This window comes from Notechis scutatus, chromosome 3 (genome assembly GCF_049901735.1).
Source record: "Notechis scutatus isolate UNSWTSFEM ecotype Mainland chromosome 3, rNotScu1.2, whole genome shotgun sequence".
NCBI lineage: Eukaryota > Metazoa > Chordata > Lepidosauria > Squamata > Elapidae > Notechis > Notechis scutatus.
The window spans coordinates 13,447,612-13,475,228 of record NC_142011.1 but is presented as its reverse complement, the minus strand read 5'-3'; the positions used below and the strand labels follow the sequence as shown (position 1 = coordinate 13,475,228).

At 38.3% G+C, this 27,617-nt stretch overlaps 1 long non-coding RNA gene across 1 annotated transcript in view; it reads left to right on the top strand.

Moving 5' to 3' along the window:
* Positions 1-27,617, top strand: part of LOC148131083 (uncharacterized) — a 578,568-nt gene that overhangs the window by 208,508 nt on the left and 342,443 nt on the right. The window lies entirely within an intron of this gene.

The following is a 27,617-nucleotide window of genomic DNA, read 5'->3' as shown; positions in this document are numbered from 1 at the left end:
TTTACAGCCCAATTATGGAAGCCCTTGTTCTGTTTTTTAGAGAGGTGTGGAAATATCACCACTAAAATTACTACTTAATTTCTCTGCCTGTTCCAAATACATCTTGTTGATTTTACTCACAGCTTACATTTCCCCACTGTTTGAATATAAACTCTTTGATTTGATCAGTCACTGCAAATGGCAGATAAATAATGATAATTATGCATGCAGCAATTCTATACCATTCTTGGAATTTTTTTTTGAATTAAGTTCCTAAATATGGCTTGGAAAAGCATTGGAATTTATCGTTTCCACCAAAGCCAATTTTTTGCCTCTTAAGGTGGTTGAAGGGGGCAGTTGCCCTGTGCAAAAAAAGAAAGAACAAAACTAATATTCAGCAGAACCTCTTGGTCTCTCCCTCTGCTGGAGTCAGGTGATCCACAGAGGCAGAGAGATAGAATACTGATATTCAGGCCAATTTTGCTTTGCACTTGAAAGAGAATTTGAGCTCCTTTGCTGAGCTCAGCACTTTGAAAGTTCACATTGAAGGAAAAAGACCTTTTCCTGATGTCTAACACCATCAGCAATTACAGATAAAGAAGTAAGTGTCAAATTAGTTAGATAGGGTGGATGTATAATGTATGGAGGTAATTCCATGCAAGGGAAAAAATTATGCAAGCTTTCAGAATTCAGAGAAATATTCTGAAGCATCTGAATGCTGACCAGGTTCTCTTCCCAGATTTTTTTTATGTTTGTGTTCCTCATATCCACAATACTGAGGTGAGTTGTTTCTATAAATAATAGAACAACGGAGTTGGAAGGGACTTTGGAGGTCTTCTAGTCCAACCCCTTGCTCAAGCAGGAAACCCTATATCATTTCAGAGAAATTGTTGTCCAAAAACCTCCAGTGTTGGAGCATCCACATCTTCTGGAGGCAAGTTGTTCCACTGATTATGTCAAGGTTCCAAGTAATAAATCCATGGCAAGCAAGACTCTGAGGCAATTAAATTCCTCAAAGAATACTTTTATTGGAAATATCATATTGGCACATATCTGGTGAAAACCAACTCCAAAGACTCCCACAGTTTTCACCTAATTAGAAGTTAAAGATTTTATACTTTCTCAAAACGATCAGTCACATGGTCCAATCACCTTGTGGTCAGCATCACTCCATTGTCCTCTGACCAGGTGTGAGAATGTCCTTGGTTCCCAAGAGAAAGTATTTTGTTTTGGCTACAGAATCCCCTCTATATCAAATCCCCCCTCCCTATCCCTCAGCTCAAAGTGGCTTCGGTCAGGTCAGCTTCAGGGTTGATAGGTTAATTGTCCTAACTGTTAGGATTTTTTTCCTTAGTTCTAGGTTGCTTCTTTCCTTGATTAGTTTCCATCCTTTTTTTGTTGTCCTGCCTTCAGGTGCTTTAGAGAAAAGACTGACCCCCCCTTTTTTTGTTGTTGTAGCCCCTTAGATAATGGAACACTGCTGCCATATCACCCATACTCCTTGTTTTCATTAAACTAAACATACCCAATTCCTACAACTGTACTTCATATATTTTAGCCTTCAGTCCAGTGGTGGGATTCAAAAAATTTTACCACCAGTTCTGTGGGCATAGTGTGGCTTGGTGGGTGTAGCAGGGGAAGGATACTGTAAAATCTCCATTCTCTCTCACCCCACTAATCTGCTTTCCAGCTCTGTTCTCCTGTATAGGGCAACAAAAGAAGACCCATTCGATCAGGTGGGATTTGGGAGGCAGGGAATAGATGGGGGCGGGGCCAGTCAGAGGTGGTATTCCAAATTACTCAAAATTTCCGCTATTGCTTCCCCAAACTACTCAAAATTTCCGCTACTGGTTCTCCAGAATTGGTCGGAACCTGCTGAATACCACCTTTGCTTCAGTCCCCTAATCATCTTTGTTGCTCTTCTCTGCACTCTTTCTAGAGTGTCAACATCTTTTTTTTATATCATGGTGACCAAAACTGGATGCCATGTTCCAAGTGTGGTCTTATCAATATAAAGTGGTATTAACACTTCACGTGATCTTGATTCTACGGTATCCCTCTGTTAATGCAGCCTAGGACTGTGTTGGCTTTTTTGGCAGCTGCAGCACACACTATTTCTGTGGGGATATTCTTGTATTCCTGTAGGAATGGGAAGATATCTCTGTAAAAAAAGTTCCTGTAGAAATATTCCTGTAGGAAATGAACAGCACTATAATATGTTGGTAGATGGACCCTGAAGACCAGGGGCAGTCAAACTCAAAGGCCAGGGACTGGAACTTGCCCATGGGGTGCTTAGATCCGGCCACGGAGCCACCCTGGAAACAGTGAAGGACCGGTCTGCGGTGCCTCTGCCAGCAAAAACAGAGCTCTGGAGGGCTGTGCATGGCCCTCCCAAGCTCTGCTCTTGGCTGTGATGGCCTCCTACAACCCCCTGCCAGTGAAAACAGAGCTCGGGAGGGCCACATGCGGCCCTCCTGAGCTCCATTTTCTCTGCAAAAGTGCTTGGGCCACCACAGGCACCCCCATCATGAGTGACATTGAGCTGGCCATGCCCACCGTAGCCACTCCCCTCCAGCCCCGCCAAAGTCAAACACAACCCTGAAGTGGCCCTCAATGAAATTGGGTTTGACACCCCTGCTGAAGATGTATTTCTATTTGTAGATCATTATTCAGTGCCCGAACTGGAAACTGTTTGTTCCATACTAGCAGGCTTGTAGACCTGCATTCCTATTGGTCCGGAAGAGCCGGGCCGTGATTGGACGTTATAAAGCACTCGTGATTGGTTCGTATGGGGTTTGCCGCGATTGGGTAAAACCAAGCGCGGCAAGCTCAAACATCTGTCATAGGCTGCCTAGCCGCGGCCAGCTCTATAAAAAGAGCTGCCGCGGCTACGGTTGTTGTCTCAGAATCTGCTTACTAAATAAAGAGCTGTTGTTCACTACTTGAGCCTCGTCTTTCAATGGGACCCACCGACCATACTTAACACTGTTTCTACTAAACTGGAAGTTCTATTCCCACATTATCAGATGTTCAAATGCATTGTGGCTTCTGGCCACCAAGGAAGTGTATTCTTCATTTAATCAGAAGCAGTTTTATTCAAACAATACCACACGACCCTTGAAACAGAAACAATAACAAGTAATCTCAGAATTGTGTTTTCAGATAAACTTATTAAATCTTAGGATGAGTCTATATGTCCGTGGAAAGAGAAATGCAACAACAATCACAATCCTCATCGTCCTGCTTGACCTTGACTTTTTGAAGTCTTCAGATAAGATGATCTTATTTCATTGCTATTGTTACCGTTATTGCTTCATCAAAGAATGACACAGTACAAAGAGCAAACAAGATTTGATTCTTTTTGCTTGTTCTTAGTACTGTGTTACAGCTTGATGAATGATTATTAAAAACAACAGCAGTGGGGGCAGTAATTGTCTTATCTCCAGGTAGCAACCAATCAAGGAAATGGGCTTCAATAGAAGCCAATTTATTAGAATACTGAATCCAAGGAGAACGCAGAACTAGTTCAGTAATGGAGAACAGCCTGAGGATTCAGTGGTAAAAAAAAGGCCATTTGGCAAGAAGTATCATCTAGACCAGTGGTCCCCAACCTTTTTTATGCCGCAGCCCGGTAACGGCATCAGCTGGGCGCCGCCATCTTGTTTTGATGAAAAAGTGCTTCCGGTGAGCTTTCTACTAAAAAAAAAAAGCTCACCGGAAGCACTTTTTCATCAAAACAAGATGGCGGTGCCCAGCAAACCAGCGGCCCGGTAGGATTTGTTCCATGGACCGCTACTGGTCCACGGACCGGTGGTTGGGGACCCCTGATCTAGACCACTTCCTTAGCAAGAGATATGGCATCAAGTCCATTGTAAGTCATTCTACCAGAAGCATTCACTCTAAATTTTGTCTTTTATCTTAATGACCTAGTAGAAATAGCAAGGAAGGGAGTCTTTTAGTTCTAATTCCTTTTGTCTTGAAGACTGTTGGTCTTAGGTGTCTCCCTTTCAGTCTGTTTCCTCCAAAAAGAGGAACCTAGTTCCTCCTCCTTCTCCTTTTCCTCCTCCTTTTCCTCCTCCTCCTCTTCCTCAAGACTTTCTGAGAATGGTAAGGCTGAAATGTCCACCTGTTTTTTATCTGCCATGTTTAGAACAATTTTTTCTTTCTTTTCTTTTTGATCCCAAGAACATCCCCACACAAATCCATGAAAGGACAATTCTACAAGTGGGGCTCAATCTTTCTGGGAGGCTTCTGAACTTCCTTGTGAACTTTGAAGAATCGAAAGTAAAATTATAAATTGTGATGGCTTATTAAGTATTCATGCCAGTATATAGCTTAATCCCAATTTGTAATTCAGTTTGGGTCTAATTTACTACATCTTGCACAATTACTTTTACAGACAACTTTTAGTGTGCAATATAAATAATGAATCTGTTCTCATGATTCTAGATTGTGTTAATAGGGCTTGATATAAAACTTGCATTTTCCATCATTTAAATACATCACATCAATTTATTTTATATGAGCTCTCCTTCCTTGGCACATGTTCTCAACCATTCCCCTCCCCCACATGCAAAGTTTAAAAACTTCCTGACATTGTCTGTTATTGTCCTAAATATATGTATTCATTTTCAAGCTTTTTTTAGTGGAATGGATTGGATTGTTATAATGCATGGAAGGTAAATGGAAATCATGAGGTCATCTACCTCATTCCTATAGCACTACAGAATTTAAGGTCCTTGGTGTGCTTTGAGCTTGGTTGTTTTCTTGCAGATGTTTCATTACCAAACTTAGGCAACACCATCAGCAGGGTATAGTTTGGTAATGAAATGTCTCCAAGAAAACAACCAAATTCAGAGAGCATCAAGGATGCAATAGTTCAACCCTGAGCTATAAATATTATCTTCTATCAGTAATAGATAATTTATTTTATATTTCTTTTCTTGTGATGTAACTCTTTGTATTTGTGATAAAGATATAGACTGCCATTGTTATTCTATTTTCTTTTATGCCTCTCTCAATCACTCTGGAACCTCCTTAGATGCTCACAATTTCCAATTTGAAAGAACTCTGGTGGAAAAAAAATGCAGTTGATTTTTTTCTTGAAGTTTTCTAAAACCTCTGGAAGCCAAAGAGGCTGTAAACCACAGGACAAATCATAACCAAGAAGGCAGCCTTGATCACACAATCAAAGCCCTCCTTTAAAAAAAAAGTCATGTCTTGCACAGTTCCTATCTTGACTTCTGAATTCTCTGGAAGAAATGATTGTAAAAAGAAAGACACTGTATATCACTGTACACTTCATCAATAATGTTTCCACAGTTCATCCATAAAATGCAGTGAATTTTTCATCATTGGTTTAGGAGGAAGAAATGTTATCTTTTCCATCAAATTTAAGAATAGTAAAAAATAATGCAGAAGAATTTTCAGCATAGTGCAATTCTACAGTCTATATCTTTATCACAAATATATAATGATATACCACAGGAAAAGAAATACAAAATAAATTCTATAGTACCAATTGAAGAAAATATTGGTAACTCAGGCTTGAACTGTGGTGAACTTGGTGCTCTCTGAGCTTGACTGTTTTCTTGGAGATGTTTCATTACCAAACTATATTGCACTGATGAGGTTACCTAGTTTTGTAATGAAATATCTGTAAGAAAACAGCCAGGTTCAAAGAGCACCAACTACCTTCAATTCTACTCTAAATGTCTTGCCTGTTCATTGTTCATGCCAAATTTGCATTCAAATCAGTTCCACATCTAAAACAAAAGTTCTCAACCTATTTTTCCTGTTCACCAATATCTGGATCCTAGGTTGAGGTTTGTTGATCTTGGTCTTTAATACCAATAAAACAGAATATTTGTAGCTCAGGGTTGAAATGGGGGGTCCTTGGTGCTCTCTGAGCTTGCTTGTTTTCTTGCAGATGTTTCATTACCCTCACTAGATAGCATCATCAATGCTAGACTACAAGAAAATAGGCAAGCTCAGGTAGCACTAAGGGCTCCTCACTCAATCTTTGAATAATTGGGTTCAGACATTACAGTAGGTCATGACTTATTATTTTAATTGTGCTTATTGAAACTCTTATAGTAACCTAACTGAATACTTAATCACAAATCTTGTTTTCAAAACATCTTAATTTGTGTGAAAATATCTAGCTTTACTATGGACAAATTATATTTTTCTTTTACCTCATGCACTAGATTAATCATTGTAAAGGAACCAATGAAAAGTACGGATCTTCGGTGACAAAATACATATTTGAGAAGAAAAAATATGCAAGAAACAATCTGTGACTCGAGAAGAGTTAAAGTGTTATTACAGAAATAGAAAAATGGCTGCCTTGTGGGCATAAGAGATCTTTAAAAACATTGCTTTCTCTCAAATTAAATGAAAAGGCAAAGCTGTGTTGGGGTGGATAATTAACAAAGAGACTATGAGGGCTCCAAAAGAATCTAAATTGGAGGCATAAGTGAATGCAACAAGAGCAGATGAGGTGCTTAAAGGATATTATCTTTGTACTTTCATTTTCTCACCTTTTACTATACAATGAACAGGTATTTCTGATGTTTTAAATCTGCTTTTACCTCAGAGCTCCAGTGCATTACTCAATCTTGCTTTTGCCAACATTGAATACACAGTATTCTGACATATTTCTTTTGTTCTAAATCCTTACATATCGATTTTATGCACTTCTTGAATGTTTTTTCTTTAATAGAAACTCTGCCTAAGGCACCATAGAAACTGAAAAACAAAACCATCAGAATAGATAAATAAGTAGAATAGAAACATCTTCAAAACTGAGAAGAGAAAAAGTGGTTGAACTAGCCACTAAAAAAAAAAAAACCTGGATGAGTGAAATAAGTTTGTATTTAATATTGACCAGATTCCCTCTGGAGCAATGTTCCTCAACGTAGTCCTTTCTGGCTATAAATATTAGAAGTTGTAACCTAGTAGATATCTTAGAGGGAAAACATGGTGAGAATATTCTGGAATTGGGAAGCTGTAAAAGAAAATTGCTTCTCGTAATCTTGCTATATCATACCCAAGATTGAGATCAAATGGAAATACTGGGTTAATAGCTTCTAACAACAGATGTAGTCTTAGATATATCTAATTTCATGATAAAAATGTCCAGAGCATAGCCTTGCCATTAAATTATGACAATATGGAAGAAATAATAAGATATCAATATCAGTCTTCCATCACAATTCCATACATTTTGGGCATTGAACTGTTTGACAGTGCTATATCATTTTAAGGCAGAAAACAGGAATGAGCAAAACCATATATTCAACAAATAGAAGATTCCAGAAAATTCTGGAATTTTCTGTTTTCTGTGGGACCAAACACCCATCAGGCAGTTTTCCAGATTCCAATCTCAAACTGAAAAGCAATTTCTATGTCTCCACACTTTTGAAAGAATGTTCCGTTACTGAAGGATTTCATTTTCCATTGTTCCAGAGGAACTTTTCATGCATAAAAAGTTCATATTACCTACAGCACAAACATCTGCTCATAAGTGTTAATTCAGAAAAATAACTCTTTGTCTGGATGTTTGTAGTCCAGTTATGATAGCCTTCATAAATAGGCAAGATGATTAATTTTAATATCTTTTGGACTTTTTGCATGAAACAGAAAAATGAAATTATGATATATGAATTTGATGACCAGGAAAAATGTAGCTAATTTTAAAAAATGAAATTATACTGCATTTTAGAGGAAGAGGTCAATTTAAATTTATACTTATCACTGTGGTTAAAAAAAAAAAAGCTCAAAATCATTTTTATTTATTTATTTATTCCATGGAGTTTTGACTATGTTCTCTCTTTCTATATATTTTTTTCATCCTCAGTATTACTTTCTTTCTTTCTTGTTTAAAATATATAATAAAGCTATTATGAAATAAATGAATAGGTGGACAGCCAAACTTAAGTTTGTTTCTTATGAACTGAACCCCGAACTACTTTAGTTCAGTTAACATATAAAATATATCCAGCCCATATTTTTTTTCTGTTAAAATCAGTGCTAATCATTGAGAAAAAGATCAGTACAATGTGAAATTTTATTCCATCCATTTTAAGACGTTGCTGTTATTATAAATTTAATACTTTTAAGATCTCAAAAGATACATAATGAAAGGGGGGAAATGCCAGACTCCTTTCATCCAGATGTATGTTATGTAGGAATCAAACAAGTTGATACATATAGTTTTATCTTAAAGATCAAAGATCTACTTATCCAGGAAATAGTAGCACATTCGGCTGCCGGGCTGGAGGAAGATGGAATCCTAAAATCTGCCTGTTGAGCTTCCCTTCAACCAGAATAGGAACTCTAGCAAATAATTTCAAAGAGTCATTGTTTGTCACACTTGTCCTGGTATTTAACAACATAGATTGTATGGCATAGCTAAAATCAGGCCCCAAAGGCAATGTATAATATGCTTTCTACATTAATTATATTTAATGTAAGTTATGTAACAAATAGGGCCTGAATAGGGTATACCTTGTATATTTTATATGTCAATATGTATGTGGATAGATAAGTAGATGATAGATAGATAGATAGATAGATAGATAGATAGATAGATAGATAGATAGATAGATAGATAGATAGATTGATTATTGGATGGAGAGAGAGACAGAGAGAGACAGAGAGAGAGAGACAGAGAGAGACAGATGAGACAGAAAGAGAGAGAGAGAGAGACAGATGAGACAGAAAGAGAGAGAGAGAGGAGAGAGAGAGATGATAAAAGAGATTATTGATAGAGATGGTAGATAGATGATAGTGTGAGAGAATGCATACGTGCACACAATATATACACAGACAGATATATATACACAGGCACAAACATAAACACACACATCTATTAGCTGGAAGCCATGACTAACATTCTTTATGCTAATGCCTCAGTTGTTTAAACTCAAGAAACAATGTTTAGATAAATTTCAGGATTTTTGTAGCCTCTGCAGAATATTTAATGCTCAGTGATTTCACTAAGTATTGATTATTTGATGGTTATTACCCCAGAACTGCTATATAATTGAGACCTCTACCATAGTTTATAGCTCTGTGCAATACTCTTGTCATTGGGTTGCATTTGTTTTTAATCCAAGCTTGTCTGAATGTCAGCGTGCTTGTGATTTATTGGGGGAAAATGAGGCACTTGATTTTCCAGCAACCAAGACTTCCCTCTTTATAAATAAATACATGAAGCTAGCTATAAGCTAAAACAGGGAGATATCGTCCAACATACAGGTAATCCTTGACTTATGACAACAATTGGGATCAGAATTTCTATCGCTGAGCAAGACAGTTGTTAAGTGAGCCACACCCAATTTTATGACCTTTTTGCCAAGATTGTTAAGTGAATCTCACTGCAGTTGTTAAGTGAATCACATGGTTATTAAGCAAATCCAGTTTCGCCCCATTGATTTTGACTGTTGAAAACCAACTGAGAAGGTCACAAATGACAAAATCACAAGGGACATGAAACTTTGCAACCATCGTAAACATATGCCAGTTGCCAAGTGCCTGAATTTTGATCACGTGAGTGTGGGGATGCTACCATACTCATAAGTGCAAGGAACAGTTGTAAGTTCCTTTCTTCAGTGTTCTTGACACTTCAAATGGTAGCTAAAGGGATGGTTATAAGTCAAGGATTGCCTGTAGGAAGAACTGCTTTTAGATCCTGACAGATTTTAAGAGTGACACTCAGTGTTAATAATGTTGTATACAGATAGTCCTTGACTTACGACCACCATTGAGCACAAATTTTCTCTGTTGTTAAGTGAGCCATTTGTTAAGTGAGTTTTGGCCCCATTTGATGACCTTCCTGGCCATTTTTGTTAAGTGAATCACTGCAGTTGATAAGTGAGTAACCCAGCCTTTGTGCCATGCCCCGGGTCTGGCTTCCCCATTGTTCTGGCTTCCCCATTGACTTTGCATGTCAACAAAGAGGGGATCGCGTGACCCTGGGACACAGCAGCGGTCATAAATATGAACCAGTTGCCAAGCATCTGAATTTTGATCACGTGATTATGGAGATGTCGCAAAGGTCTTAAGTGTGAAAAATAGTCATAAGTCACATTTTTCAGTACCATAATAACTTCAAATGGTCTGTTGTAAGTCAAGGACTACTTGTGTGTGTTTTTTCAGGAACAAAGTTGTTGTGATGACCCGGGGCATGGCACAAAGGCAACACAGTCTTTATAAGCAATAAGAGTCCCTTTATTATCTCCAACTTTGCCCCCAATGTCCAGGTTACCTAGGAACAGCCTTTGATTGCAGAAAATTAAGTCCAAAACGTGAGCAACACAAACTGTAACTTAAAGTCCAAACAAGCCAAACTAAAGTAACTAGTTTGGCAGGGCAGGAGCAAGAATTTCAGACTTGAAGGCATGGCAAAACTCACACAGTTGGGAACATGCCAGGAACACAGATAAGCCACGACAACACAGGATAAAGTCACATTTGCTCCCATCAGTCTGCCACACGCAGCCTGCCTTTCTTATCAACTGTCTTCCCAGATGTGGCTAATGAAGGGAATCAGGGCCCTTTCCTCCCCTGTAAGCCACGCAACCCACTTTGCTCCCTTCTCCATTCCTCCCTGTGTGCCCTAGGATGAAAAGGGGATGGGCCTGATTCTTCCTCTGAATTCCCTCTCCCTTGTCCTACCTCTTCCCTGCTCTGCCCAGCCGGACTTTGCCCTTCCCCAGCCTCCTCTACAGCCAACAGAGCCATTCCCTGTCAGATGTCCAGCTTCCTCCTCAGATTCAGACTCCAACAGGGACAAGTCAGTTGTGGACTTTTATTAAAAAATGTTGATACTAGCAAAAGGGCTTCACTTCACCTCAAGTTATTGTTTTTCCCCAGCGTTGTCATCACTAGTGAGGTTTCACATACTGAAATTTGTTTAAATGTCAGCCACAATAGTTATGCAAAATGACTAGGCTGAGCCCGAGGGAGTGGGGGATGAAGCGTGTCATCAGTTTGGAGTCCCTTTGCATCCACAAGAGATCGAAGTCCAATCTTTCTTGAATTTTCTTCTCTTACCTACCACCAATTTGCCTTCATCATTGGTGCAGGTAGCCCTTGACTTATGACCACAATTCAGTCCAGGATTTATGTTGCTAAGTGATAAATTTGTTAAGTGTGTGGGGGCTTTTATGACTTTTCTTGTCATAGTTGTTAAGTGAATCACCACGGTTGTTAAATTAGTAACATAATTGTTAAGTGATTCTGGCTTCCCCCTTGAATTTGCTGGTCAGAAGGTTGCAAAAGATGGTCACAGGACTTGGGACACTGCAACTGTCATAAATACGAACCAGTGGTCAAGCATCCGAATGACCATCACGTGACCATGAGTATGCCGCAATGGTCATAAGTGTGAAAAATGGTCATGTCAGTTTTTTCAGTGCTGTTGTAACTTCAAACAGTCACCAAACAAACTGTTATAATTCAAGGACTACCTGAACTTCAGATTCTTGTTTACAGGTACCATGGAATAAACTTGTACTCACTTGTCCCAAAGGTGCTTCAGAGCTGAAGAAGCTTCTTGGATGAGAAGTGAAACACCTTCAAAGAAAAACCATAAAGTCTAGTTGCCTCTTAAAAAAGCACCTTTGGGACAACCGTGACCTGGATGACTGGGAATCTCCATAGACATTGTACTCATTTGAACAACCCTGGTTCCTGATTTCTTAACCCTGACCCAAAGATTGTGGGTTTTATTCCATGCTTGATGGCTTAGTATACTGGCCAAATAAAACCGAGAATGACTTACTCAAAAAAAATGTGGTTTAAGTGTTTAAGAATAAATAGAAGAAATGTTGGAAGTGTCATCAGATACCTGGATCATACTATTACATGTGGTGGACGTGTGTGGAAGCCAAGAGATACTGGACTAAAATTCATACATGGCTGAAAAAATGACGAAGCAGCATATAGACTTGTAACCAGAGATATTCTTATTGGGTATCTTACCTGAAGGATACAGTAAAGAATTGACATACTTGATTATAAATGTTTTGACAGCAGCTAGAATTGTATTTGCCAAAAATTGGAAAAGTGAAAAAAATTCCAATAGAAGAGGAGGTGATTAAGAAAATAATGGAATGTGCAGAAATGAGTAAATTGACATTAGCAATTCGAGAGCAAGAAGATAAAGAATGCTATAAAATTTGGGATTTATTTTAACAATGGTTAAATAAGAAAATAGGGAAATAAAATATAATATAATATAAATATAATGATAGAGTAAAGATAAGACAATGTAATATGTTATAATTGATTACAATGAAATGAATGATATTATGAACTGGGATATGTAAAAAAATGAGATTTGCTCAAAAAAGATGATGTAATTTATAATTAAAGTCTAATAAGGAGTTAATAATAGTATCATATATATATATATATATATATATATATATATATATATATATATATATATATATATATATATATATATTTATCTCATTGTAGTCTTACGTCAGCAGATCTCATATAATATGCGAAAACACAACGACAATAATACAAATAAAATATATATATATATATATATATATATATATATATATATATATATATATATATATATATATATATATATATATATATATATAATATGAATTTTAATAATGTATCTAGAAGGGAAAGACTGTTGATATTGTGCACAAGAAGATATGTACCAACCTACACACTGTACAATGGAAAGATGGTTTTATGTTTTGTGTTTATGTTTGTTTATGTTTGTTAAAAAAAATTGGTGAAAAATTGTGCTCTAACAATTGTCAATTCAATAATGTGTTAGGAATGAAACCTTCAACAGCCATGTACAGCCATGGTAGATTCAGGGGTGGGATTCTACTGAATTGGACTGGTTTGGGTGAACCGGTAGTTTGTTGAGAATTTGGCCTCGCCTAGCCGCCCCTGTTCTTTCCTGTACTCTGTTTCATTGTTTTAGAGCACAGCTGATTTGTGCAGCAGAGTGGTTAGCTGTTTTCTTCACAGGGGCTGTAGTAGAATGTAAGTATTAGAGCTGAAAATGGGCTTTTAAAATTGCGGAGCACATGTGTGAATGTTACACCGGTTGAATTGCACCACTGGGTAGATTCCTTCAGTCCCTGCACTTGAATATTAATCACCTTTTTCCATGATCATCATGGGTTGGATGCAGACTTAGCCATAATTAAAGTAGACTTTTTGAAATTGCTGGAATTTAATTTAATCACGACTAATTTCAGCCTGCTTAATTACAGCCCACTTTCTGTAAACAGGCTTGGATACATATGGCAGCTTAATATGCTCCAGACTGTAACGTACATCACAATTTCTTCAGGGGCATTAAATATAACAGTGCCTTTGGATGTTGAAATTCTCATGGTTTGCAGAAATAGAATTGTTCTTTTGGTTCTGGGGAAAAGCTTATTCTATTTCATTTTTTCCCAATCAATCTTTTTTGATTCTCAGAGACTGCCTAGATAAATTTCTGCTGTTTTCTTGGCTAGGTTTTTCAGAAGTGGTTTCACCATTGCCTCTTTCCTGGCTGAAGGAGAGTGACATTATTATTATTATTATTATTATTATTATTATTATTATTATTATTATTATTATTATTATTATTATTATTATTATTATTATTATTATTATTATTCGCACAGTCAGCCAGATGTTCAGACTGGATTTGGCATTTTGTCTACCCATCGAGTCCTTACCAAGGACCTGGGATAGGCAAATCTGGATGTTTGATGGTGTTACAGAAATCGCCTCAGGAAGGAAACTGTACCAAGTAAAGCCACCTTGTGCAATGGACTGATGGAGAATTTGTCAATGCCTATGGTGTTCAAGTGGTGCTCCAGTTGTTTTGGGACTGCACCCAAGATGCCTATTACTATTGGTACTACCCTTGCTTGCCTTTGCCATAGTCATTCTATTTCTATGTCTTTGTATTTTGTTATCTTCTCCAGATTATTATTATTATTATTATTATTATTATTATTATTATTATTATTATTATTATTATTATTATTATTATTATTATTTCCTGCCTTTTCTCCAACAGTTTATGATGGCTTACCTTTTTAATGAAAGTATAATGAAAAGAAGGACTAGGGGTGACATGATAGCAGTGTCCCATTTTCAAAGGGGCTGACACAAAGACAAGAGGGTCAAGCTATTCTCCAAAGCACCTGAGGGCAGGACAAGAAGAAACGGGTGGAAACTAATCAAGGAGAAAAGCAACTTAGAACTAAGGAGGAATTTCCTGACTGTTAGAACAATTTGTCTGTGGAACGGCTTGCCTTTGGAAATTGTGGATGCTCAAACACTGGAGGCTTCCAAAAAGAGATTGGAAAGCCAGTCTCTTTTATCTATCCAGAATGGTATAGAGTCTCCTGCTTAAACAGTGGGTTGGACTAGAAGACCTCCAAGATCCCTTCCAACTGTTATTTTGTTACTTGGAGATCACTCTTCATTATTATTTTTTTGCATCAACAACCTTGTAAAAGAGGTTTCTTTGCCCGTGGATGGATTTCAAGTTGGGTATTTTGAAAATCTGTTCAACATCTTAACCACAACAGCTAGATTGTGATCTTATCTTTCGATCATATCTGATTTTGAAAAAAAAAAAAACTAATCAGGTTTAGGTCCAATTACTACATGAATACAGATCAGATAGAGAAGAGCCTTATGCAACTAGTTTTTTTATCAGGGTTAGTTCACTGCCACAATTAGTATTTGAATGGGAATGCCAAACCTATGCACTAGGCTAGGAAAATATATATGTGTATATATACACATATATAAATGCACACGTGCACGAACACACACACACACACACACACACACACACACACACACACACACACGGAAATAGAAGCAACTTTTATATTGTTGCCAAAATAATATAAGGCTTGTCCATGAGGATACCAGGAGTAGATTTAACCCACTGATCAATTAGATGCTACTAGATGTTCAGAGTTATTTTATTATTACATTCATTTACCTAAGGACTTTTAGACTGATATTTTCCCCTAAAACATGAGATTAATATGGAAAGCAAGAGCAAAAGATATATAAATAACATTTGAATCTGATAGAGCCTAAAAATAGCCCAAGCTATTCATCATCTCTATCCACATTCAAATGAGAGATAGCTGAAGAAACAGAAAGCTATAGTAGCAACCTTGGCATTGAATGAATGTAAAGATTTTTTTCCCTCCGGTTTTTACAATGTATTTCCATCCTATTTATGAAGAAACCGGGGGATATTTTCATATGAGAGATAAAATGAAGCAAATTAGATACATTGGAGATAATAGTTTCTCTACTCTGTGATGTGCTATTCTAAAAGAGTGGGAGGTGGGGAGAGAGAGACATACACAGAGAAAGAGATGCACTGACAATGTTCAGGTTGACCCAACATTCACAACATGGGTTGACTGGGCAAATCAAACCATTTTTAAGACTTACAGAAAGCTTTTATTGAGAAGAGTGAATCTGAATGTTAAATCACATGGTTTTTTTAAAAAATTCCTTTTATGAAGAACTTCATACCTCTATGTATATACAGTTATGCATATGTATTTTTTACCTAGACCTCTGCAAAAATCTGAAATCTTAAGAGCAGCCCTATTAAAGTCAGTTCTTTTCTCTCTCATGGATTTAAGGCAAGACTAATAGCATATGACCATTACTTTCTTGATTTTGATGATTACTCATTGGTTACTGTTGGAGGCAAGCAAATGGGTGTAGCAGATCTACCATCTCAATATGAAAGAATATCAAAATAACAGAGTTGGAAGGGATCTTGGAGGTTCAGTCCAACCCCCTACTCAGGTAGGAAACCCTATAGCATTTCACACAAATGGTTGTCCAGTCTCTTCTTGGAAACCTGTCACGATGGATCACCCACAACTTCTGGAGGCAGGTCATTCCACTGATTAAGTGTTCTGTCAGAAATTCCTCCTTAGTTCTACATTGGTTCTGTCCTTGATTAGTTTCCACCCATTGCTTCTTGCCCTCCCTTCAGGTGCTTTGAGAATAGGTTGTCCCCCCCTCCTCTTTGTGGCAGTTCCTTACATTTTGGAACACTGCTATCATATCACCCCTAGTCTTTCTTTTCATTAAACTAGACATACCAGTTCCAGCAATCATTCTTTATAGTAGTAGGAGGTCTAAGCCTTTTAAATGGAAAGCAGTGCCAAATTAAAACAAGTACCACATTCACACACCTTATAAATATAACCATGCTATGCATACTCCTGATATTATTCTGTTGTGACTCGGAGGGTTGAGCCTGCTTTGTTAGAAGACACAGATTCGAGTAATGAGGAAGAGGAGGATTTGGCCTTGAGTTTTGAACCTGCCTTGCTGGAAGTTTCGGAATCATCATCTCCCTCCCCGGGGACCTTCCTCCCTGGTTGTGCCTCAGGTGTCGGCAGATAATCAGGAGAGCGTGCAGGAGTCCTTGGCTGAGGATCAAGCCAAGGAATGCTGGTTGGATGCAAGGCAAAGACGCAGACAGAAGCGTGAAATTCAACTTAAAAGGAAATGTCAAATCAGGAACTGATTTGAGAGACGGACACACCCCTCAGGACATAAAAGAGGGTGTGTTAGCTCTGAATCTCTGTTCGGGACAATTTGTTTATTCGTGATAGCAGCTTGGACAAACTCTCTCCGTGCGGCATTTGCTTTTTGATTTATGGTCTTGTTTGTTATCGGACTTGGCAGGCAGCTTCTGGAAGACTGCCAAGGATTCCTCCAGTCAAAGGAATTTAACTCTGTCGTTCCTGGTCCTGTCTGTTTGTTTGTATTCCTTTGAAAACTTGGACTCTCACCTCGTGGTCACAGGTAAGACAGAACATTATTCTATATTTCTACTTTTTCTAATAATTCTGTCCAAGTAATGATGCTACAAGCCACACACTGAAGTACAGGATGGAGTAAATGTAGCATAAAAACAAGAATTTTATGTCCCACGGAAGATTTTGAATCAACCTACCATCCTTCCGAGATTGGTAAAATGAGGACCCAGATTGCTGGGGGCAATAGGCTGACATTATATACAACCCAAAGAATGCTATAAAGCACTTTGGGGCAGTATATAAGTCTAAATGCTAAATGCTGCTATATGACCAGGAATCAGAATAAATGTTTTCTGTGGGGTAAGGTGACTATGTATCAGAATGGTCAAACAAATGGCAACTTCAAATCTCAACAAATAAATGCTCTGTCCGACATAGTGGCAAAAAAAATCAGAAAATAAAATACAGGCTGAATAGTCAAGACCTTGTTCATGATCCAAACTCTGTCAAGGATCTTGGAGTACTCGTCTCTAATGATCTAAGTGCTAGAGCCCACTGTAACTACATAGCCAAAAAGGCGTTGAAAGTTGTTAACCTAATCTTACGTAGCTTTTTCTCTGATAATATTACACTACTAACTAGAACATACAAAACATTTGCTAGACCAATACTCGAATACAGCTCATCAGTCTGTAACCCACATTACGTATCTTATATTAACACAGTTGAGAAAGTCCAGACATTTTTCACAAGAAGAGTTCTCCACTCCTCTACTCGTTGCAAAATACCTTATGCCACCAGACTTGACATTCTAGACCTAGAAAATCTAGAACTATGCCGCTTTCAGTCCGATCTAAGTATAGTATATAAAATCATACATTGCAATGTGCTACCCGTCAATGAATACTTCAACTTCAACCATAACAACACAAGAGCAAACAATAAATACAAACTCAAGGTTAATTGCACCAAACTTGATTGCAGGAAATACAACTTCAGCAACAGAGTGGTCAATGTCTGGATTACTCTACCTGACTCTGTGGTTTCTTCCCCAAACCCCAAAAACTTTAACCTTAGTCTGTCTACTATTGACCTCACCCCTTTCCTAAGAGGTCTGTAGGGGGCATGCATAAGCGCACCAACGTGTCTAACGTCCCTGTCCTATTGTTTCTTTTCTTTTTTTATTTTTCTTATATGTATCCATGTATTCATTACTATGTTTTTACTTCTACCTATTATCTTGTAAGCAATTGACAAAAATAAATAAATAATAAATAAATAAATAAAGCCATAAAGAGTTTAATTTCAAGATGCTGAAATCACAATATATTTAGTTAAACTATAGAATGAGCAAAGAAAGTGTTTTCCATTGTCCATGTAAAATTGTTGAATCTTCTTTCTGGGCCTTAGAAAGATCTGTTTTGTTTTGTACCTCATACATTAAGTTAATGTCCTGCAAAAATGTTATTCTCTTTTCCATTCAAAAATAGGAAAACGTTCAGAAATCTTTTTCTTTTCTTTTTCTTTTTGGCAGTTGTGACAAAAAATTTACAGCAGCAAGCTGTGGAGAAAGGACTGTGTGAAAATGTTTTCTTTTCTCTTAAAGTGATGACTCTGACTTGAACTATTCCCAACAGCAATCAAAATGCAATATTTTTAAAACAGGGGAAAAAATGTTTTGTGGATGCTGGTAATGCAATTGAAGAAACTCCATCATATTTAGACAGCCATAAAAAAAGATGGCCTTTTATTAGCTGAAGCTGATAAATAACATGATTCCCATCCTCTCTGTAAGAAAAACAACTGGCTTGGTAGCTCATGAATTGGAAATTTGAAGGCTAAAGTGTTGCAATGCACTCATCAAGACACTGTGAATTCAGATTAATATTTACATACTATGGAATCTAATGATCATTATGATTCTAGTCTATCAACAACTGTTTTGGAATATAAACAGAATAACAGACTAATGAGAGTTGGAAGAGACCTTAGGGGTCTTATAGACCAACCCCTGCTCAGGCAGGAACCTCTATGCCATTTCAGACAAATAGTTGTCCAATCTCTTCTTAAAAACTTCCAATGTTGGAGCATTTACAACTTCTGGAGGCAAGTTGTTCTACTGATTAATTGTTCTCCCTGTCAGGAAATTTATCCTTAGTTCTAGACTGATTAGTTTCCATCCATTGCTGGATGATTTGGAGCAGGGGTGTCAAACTCAAGGCCCTTAGTGCTTAGATCTCGCTCCTGGGAACGGCCTGGAAATAGCAAAGACTGGCCCATGGTGCCTCTGCCAGCAAAAATGAAGCTCTGGGTTAGCATTTGACCGCCACAGGTGGCCCCCAACCAGTGGTGGTATTAGCCATCAAATCAAGAAAAGATATCTTTTACTGGAAATGAAGTAGTAGCAACAAGAGAATTCTGAATCTGAGGAAATAGGCGCGCAAATCACATATACAAAGTGATGGAAATGTTCCCCCAATAGTTCAAATGGCTCTTCCAATTTAAAAGTTGTGAATATCATCATGTGGACATCTTCAGGTGGTGATGAAGTTTCTGTCCGTTGACCTTGACATACTTTGATAAAGGTTTGCAGCTGCGCAGAGAAGAGAAAGCTAAGCAAGAAATAGAAACCTAAGCACGAATGTACTCTCCCCCCCCCCCTCAGTTTATACAATACTAGTTTGTACCACCTCCAGCTCATTTCCCATATTTCCCCCCCGTTACTTATGGCAGCCGAAAGATGCAAAGCAAAGGTAGAAGATCTTGAAGGCTGACAGAACCAGTAGCAAGGATTTGATGTGCATTGCTGAACCGGTAGTGACTTCTGGCTGGCCATGCCCCCGACCCGGTCGCCCCTCCCCTCCCTGCCAGGTCAGTCCTTATCGCACATGCGCAACATCACGTGCATGCCTGACATTGCTGATTGCATTCTTCCCTGCCCAGTCACTCCTTAAGGTATTTCTTTTTTTTCCCCTCCCGACGATCAGCTGTTCCTATGATCAGCTGTGCTGAGATTCCCCTCGCTGTCTTACTGCTTCACCCAGGAGGCTTCCCTGAGGCCCAGGAAGGCAAAAAATGGAGTGCAGGGGGATGCTGCATGCCCCCCTTATGCTCAGGTTTTTTTTTTCTTCCTCCTGAGCCACAGCAAAGCCTTCTGGGAGCAACCCCCTCAGAAGGCTTTCCTGAGGCCCAGAAGGCCCCAAAATGGAGCGGGTGGGGTGCTTTCCTGAGGCCCAGAAGGCCCCAAAATGGAGCATGGGGTGGGGTGCTTTCCTGAGGCCCAGAAGGCCCCAAAATGGAGCACGGGGTGGGGTGCTGCAAGCCCTCCCCCCATGCTCAATTTTTTTTCCTTCCTGAGCACCTGGGAAGCCTTCTGGGAGCAAAAACGCCCCCCCCCCCCAGGCTTGCTTGAGGCCCAGAAGGCCCAAAAAATGGGGGAGTTGCTGCCAAAAAAAAAAAGAGCCATGCCCACCAAGTCGCATGGCCATGATCACCTAGCCACGCCCGCCTAACCATGTTCACAGAACTGGTAGTACAAAAGAAAATGAATCCCACCATTGTCCCCAACATGAGTGATGTGGAGCTGGCCACCCCCACCATGGCCACCCCCTCCCCTGATGTCTGAGGTCAAGCACAGCCCTGATGTGGCCCTCAATGAAATTGTTTGACACCCCTGGTTTGGAGAATAGGTTGACTCCCTCTTCTTTGTGGCAGCCCCTGAGATGTTGGAACACCATTATCATGTCACCCCTAGTCTTTCTTTTCATCATCTTTGTTGTTCTTTTCTGCACTCTTGCTAGGGTTATTCTGATTCTGATTCTTTCATTAACTGATTTTTTTTTGTCTTCTTCTCTTTGGTCTTTCCTAATTGTGAATTAGATTTATTCAGATAGTCAAGTCCTTGAGATAAGAAGAATATTATTCAAATTACAAAAAAAGCTTCATATAAAAAACATTTGGACTGGCTTTTTTCAAAGCACTCTGATCATTTGGAAAGACACTTAGTCACATTTTTTCAAAGCCTGGAAGATGTAAAATTTGTAATGCCTAATGTACTTGTTGCAGACTTAGGCTAGAAAAAGTATGAATGTCAATAAGCCCTTTATTTAAGGCACTTTGGAAATTATTTTCAGCTGGAAATCTGAAATGCACAGAGTGGGTTTCCTAAATTTGAGTAAACCCACCCTTTTTGCAATCCTTTCACTTGCTGCCAAGTTGTGTTATAAATTGACAACTGAAAATGGAAGTTAATGAGAAAGCAACAAATTGGGACAAGATTAACCATGCAGAAAATTGGTAAAGCCCCAATACTGAAACAGATTTTTTTAAAAAAATATTAGGATCTTCATTCTATTTGATACAAGTTAATTCTGTCCAGAAAATTGAAGATGATATTTCACCAATCACACACACACTCATTTCTCAGTGCTACAATTAGCTTTATTACTTTTTTTAAGCCACCAAATCTCAGAAAAAGAAAACAAAATAAAACTAGATGAGCACGTTTGAGTTAATGAGGATTTTTTGGACCCAATTTTGTAATTGCTTCTTACAAAATTGAAATTCCCAGTTGAAGAAGATATAAAACATGTCAAAATACTGTAGTAGCTACATTTCTATGTTTGAACCCCATTCCTTTTCTGAATGCAGGTAAAAAGAGAGCAGGAAGTATGTTTTTGTGACCCTCTCTTTGGGTGGGGGGGTTGCCTGCAATCCTAGAAATGTTGACTTTTGCACAAGTTCTTTGCCAAATCACATTACATATTACTTTCTCTGGAAATTCTCAGTCATCCAGGTCCTGGTTGTCCCAAAAGTGCATTTTCCAAAAGGCTACTGGATATAATTTTTCTTGAAGACATTCTACTTCTCATCCAAGCAGAAGCTGGAAAAAGCTTCTTCGATGAGAAGCAAAACATCTTCAAGGAAAAATAAAGAAAATATAGAGACTGACTCCGAGGAAGAGGAGGAACAGTCGACAGGGAGTGGAAGTGTGGCTCTGGAGGTTGTGGAGGAACTGAAGAAGGGCAGAGGCTGGCTGGGAAGTCAGAAGAAGACCTAGGCCCATCCCCTCTGCATGCTAGGGCATGCAGGGAGGAACGGAGAAGGGAACCATGTGGCTTATGGGAGAGGAAGCAGCCATGATCCCCCTTATTGGCTGCTTCCCAGGTCATCACAGGTGGGACCGGTCTATCAGGGCAACTTGGTCTGTCTATGGGACAAACCATGCTGCTTCAATTTTTACCTTTCAGCCCCAATCCAGGAGCCTTTGCAGGCAGTCGCTTTCGCAACAAACTATTTTTGGGTTAAATTTATCTTTTACCAACAAAGAAATAAAGGGAGACTAGTACAGGTCTATTTCAAGCTATTTAGCTTTCATCAGCTAGCCATAACCAAAAAAACACAAAAAACAAGAACCCAACAACAACCATTTAATCTCTGCCCTGGTATAGCTGACAAAGTGAGGAGAACCCATGGCTTAGAAGTTAACACATCTATGTAATATGTAAGCAGCCCAGGTTCAAATCCCAGAAAGGTATGGCTAGCTGATGAGAGCTAAATAGCTTGAAATAGATCTATACTGGTCTCCCTTTATTTATTTGTTGGTAAAACATAAATTTAACCATATAGAATAGAATAGAATGAGGTGGAAAGGACCTTGGAAGTCTTCTAGCCTAGCCCCCTGCTCAAGCAGGAGACCTATACCATTTCAAGAATAGAATGAGCTGGAAGAAACAATGGAGGTCTTCTACCATTTCAGATAAGTGACTGTCTAGTCTTTTCTTAAAAACCTCCAGTAATGAAATGCCCATGATTTCTGAAGGCGATCTGTTCCATTGGTTGATTGTCCTCACAATTAGGAAGTTTCTCCTTAATTCCAGGTTGCTTCTCTCCTTGATTAGTTTCCAACCATTGTTTCTTGTCCTGCCCTCTGGTGCTTTGGGGAATAAGTTGCCCCCCTCTTCTTTGTGGCAGCCCCTCAAATACTGAAACACTGCTATCATGTCACTTCTAATTCTTCTTTTCTTTAGACTAGCCAAACCCAAATCCTGCAGCCATTCTTCATACGTTTTAGTCTCCAAGCTTTTGATCATCTTAGTTGAGCTTCTCTGAACTTTTTGCAAAGTCTCAACATCTTTCAAAAGTCCTGCTGCCTTTTGAAAAAAAGCACCTTTGGGACATTACAAGCTATTGTTAAAGTCTGGAAGAGTATTACCTACTGTTTTGTTGTTGTTGTTGTTGTTGTGTTTTTGTTGTTGTTTTGACTGGATATCTGGAACTGGATTGTCAGGATATTTTTTCACCTAAGAAAAAGATATGTGCAGAAGTGGTTTATGTGTGCAATTTCACATTCTATGAAAGATAAATACATCAAACCTTTTGACATATGGCTTACCTACCTACTGTAGATCTTCTGAATTTCATGTACTAAATTTAATTCCTAAAATTGAAATAATATTTCTATAGAACTTAGAATAACTTTATTGTCACTTTTAATGTACGCTAATCAGCATACATTAAAATTAAATTTCATTGCATACAGCTTTCAAAGGATCATCACTTCCAAAATACACCACATAAACATGATTAAATAAATAAATAAGTACGAAAGTATTCATACACCCACATATATGACACAGAGAAACAACACATATAGACATACAACCTCTAAAAATAGTTTCTTTCCCAGTGGGGAGCTAATTTCAATTTCATATTAATACTGACTAGTTTTCAAGCATATATGTTTTTTCTGATGAAACATTCATTTCTGTTTGGGATGAAGAACGTTACGATAGATCATTTCAGCTGTTCAATGATTCACTTTGACATTACTTAATTACATTAATTACTTAATGTTAGAATTGAATGCCCCAAAGTAATTTTACCTGGTCAACCACTGCAACATACTTTAATTCTTTCCTAGCAAATGAATTTAGTATGAAAAACTAACACAAAAAAAAACACAAAAAAAAGGACTGGGGTGGCATGATAGCAGTATTTGAGGGGCTGCCACAAAGAAGAGGGGGGTTAACTTATTTTCCAAAGCACCTGAAGGCAGGACAAGAAACAATGGATGGAAACGAATCAAGGAAAGAAGCAATCTGGAATTAAGGAGAAACTTCCTAACAGTGAGGACAATTAACTAGTAAGATAGCTTGCCTTCACAAGTTGTTAAATCGGCATGTTAAATCTGAAAAGCTGGTGTCAAGCAATGAAGCATGCCACAAACTTGTGTTGGAAGCAGTGGAAAGCCATGCTCTCACGGGTGAGAATATTCAGTTGGGTACACAAGTTAATTCCTCCATCTCATCTCAGCCTCACTTTGGCCAAAACATGGATGTTATCATGGTCATTAATGGTGTGTCTGAGGGAGATGATTACTTGAGTGAGTGTGTGGGGTACTTTATTGATGAAGAAGATGGGTGAATTTACCGCACACACACAATCATCTTGCTGGGCGTGCTGTGGTAGTAACTGAGTCTTATCTTTATGTGGCAGGTTCCATGGAGCCTGGCTTTGCCAAGACCATGGAAAGGTATAACCCAGGTAGAAATGTTTGGGAGTAGGTTTCCAATCTGATAACCAGGAAACATTATTTTGGACTTACCGAGGTAAAGGGAAACCTGTATAGCATTGGTGGGCAGGGTTATTTCATCCCTGGTTTACAGAAGTGGCTGTCTACAACCCTGATCAAGATAAGTGGCACAACTTGGAGTCTGCCCCAAAGATACTCTGGGATGTTAAAGTGGTTACAATAGATAACAGATTTGTTTACATGGCAGCTCGCACACCAGATGATGGAGATAATGAAGATGGCTTAAGGTCTGTCATTATTCTCTATGATGCAGACACATAACAGTGGCGAGATTGTGAGTCTCTGCCACTCCTTGATAACTATTGCTGCTTCCAAATGGTTGTGGGGAACAGCAACTTTTACCACACCGCTTTGTGTTGTCCTAGAAGCTATCCTCTAGACCATGAAGAGGCCAAGAGAAAAATCTCTAATCAAATATCTGATGACATTCTGGAAAGCTTACCACCAGAGGTTCTTAGCATTGAAGGGGCAGCTATTTGCTGTTACAAAGATGATATCTTCATCATAGGTTGTGGTTGCTTCATCACTGGGAGTTTTAATTTAAAGATAATTTAGTTTAATTTAATTTAAACTGAAATGGTATAGAATCTCCTGCTTTAGTGGGGGCTGGACTAGAAGACCTCCAAGTCCCTTCCAGGTCTATTCTAATTAATAAGAAAAACAGAATCACAACACCAAATAACTATGCATGCAAGTATAAAATTATTGTAGGTTGTAGATGTCTTTTTTAAAAAAATCAGGTCGAAAAGATCTAATTAAAAGTCTAAAAGAATGAAGCAACTTTATCAATCAAATATGAATGTACTGCTGAAGTTTTTTTCTAAACCACCTTGCAATCAGAGAAAACAGACAGCCATGGATCTATATTCTTTGAGTATGAACATCTTAGAATGTGATCCTATTACACTTAATAGGATTGATTTCTGAGTCTGTATATATTAACTTCACTATTATTTTCCAACATGTCTGAAAATTTATTCTCACCTATTTTAAAACCTTACAAAAGCAAGATGGATAATCCATTTTTCACTGTAGACAATGGCTACATTCCAAATTAAACCTTTACCCTTCCATCACATTCAACTTCCTTTGAAGTATTGGAGCCCAGATTCATTTCAAAATGAATCTGCATAGGAAAAAAAAAAGCATTATCTTTTTTAACTAGTTAATTAAATCAGATTGTTGAGTCTTCTTTGGCTTTGATCCTCCTGGCCAGGGAGGGTGGGATTTAAACTTAACTGTTGCTAGTGAGCTTTTCAGGTTCATTGGCTTGACTAATGAAATGCTTTTACATAAATGTGTCCTTCCTGCACCTGATACCAGGGATGGAGTGGAGGTGGGGATGAAGTGAAGTGAAGTGAGGTGGAGTGGAGTTGGAGTGGGGTATTGTCAAGAAAGCCAGTATCTGAAAGTGAAGTGAAGTGAGGTGAGATGAGATGGAGTGGTTGGAGTGGAGTTGGAGTGGAGTGGGAGTGGAGTTGGAGTGGGGTATTGTCAAGAAAGCCAGTGTCTGAAACTGCAAATGAAGCCAATTTTTATGTCTGTGGCTTGAACTATATGGACACTTCTGCCTGATGGCCCAGAAATGAACTTTGAATCCAATCATCATCTTCTTCATCATCATCAACATTCTGTTTCTTCCTACATGCCAACATGTTGTATGACTGTATTACTGTTATACTGTACTTCTCATCTTTTCTCCTACCTTCTTCTTTTGATATCTTATAATTATATTACTTTGCTGTTTATATGTGCACTAAGAACTTATGCACCAGAAACAAATTCTTTATATGTCCAATCACACTTGGCCAAATAAATCTCTCCTCTCCTCTCCCCTCCCCTCTCCTCTCCTCTCCTCTCCTCTCCTCTCCTCTCTTGTTCTGTTCTGTTCCATTTCATTTCATTCCATTCCACTCCACTCCACATTTTCTATTCTATTTTATTCTACTCTAGTCTAGTCTAGTCTAGTCTAATCTATTCATATGATGAGAATGTGACACAAGAGAAATAAATATAACATTAATAGTAATAACAGTAGAGGTAGTCCTCGGCTTACAACCACAATTGAGTTCAAAATTTCTCTTGCTAAGCAAGACAGTTATTAAATGAGTTTTGACCCATTTTACAACCTTTCTTGCCACGGTTGTCAAGTGAATCACTGCAGTTGTTAAGTTAGTAAGTTAGTAACACCGTTGTTAAATGAATATGACCTCCCTGTTGATTTTGCTTGTTAGAAGGTCACAAAAAGTGATCACATCAAACTATGAGCCAGTTGCTAAGCTGAATTTTGATCACGTGATCATGGGGATGCTGAAGCAGTCGTAAGTGTGAAAAATCATCAGTGCTGTTGTAACTTTGAACTGTCACTGAATGAACTGTTATAAGTTGAGGACTACCTGTACATACTATTATGACATTTCCTTCCTTCGCAACATCACATGTATATAAATGGATGCAGCAGTCTGCTTTGCAAAGGTGTTGGATACACTACAGTTTTATCAACTTTGTGCCAAGAAAGTGGAAAGTAATTGACTGTTGAACTTCAAAGTGGCAGATATTTTATTTTTAAAGCAGAAGAAATGTACAATGTTTCAGAGATCACACTGTTTCTTCTATGAGAGAAAATGGTTGGAAAATGCACATAAAAGGCAACATTAAATAATCCTATATAAAGAATGTGCGAAACGTTTGTTGGTTAATTTAAGGATTTCCTTGGTTGCTCAAATCAAACAGTGTGATTCTGGGTGGCATATGAAGAAAAAAGAAATAAAAAGAAAACAGTTGTGATGACCAAAGTGTAACACAAACGTAACAAAATCCAAAACATAAATAAATATCCTTTAATGCCTCCAACTTGGCTCCAATGTTCAATAATTCTATTGGAGATAAAACGTACTCAAAAATAGTCTTCAAAAGAAAGCAATACAGTCCCAACTTAATGAGCAGATAGAGGTGAAATAAAAAACCAAACAAACTACAATGATGAAATTTCCACAATGGACCAGGATAAGTAATTACCAATTCAAGGAGATAAAAAGGCACAGTCTGTTGGAGGGACGCCAACCAAGATAACTTCAGCCCAAAATAAAACACGCTTTGCTTCTGGCAATGCTGTGTTGTAATCGTCTCTCTTATATACTATTCTCCCCAGCTGCAACCAATGAGGAGGATCATGGCCACTTCCTCTCTCATAAGCTAAGTTGTTGCCTTCTGGGAGTTTCCGGTTTGTC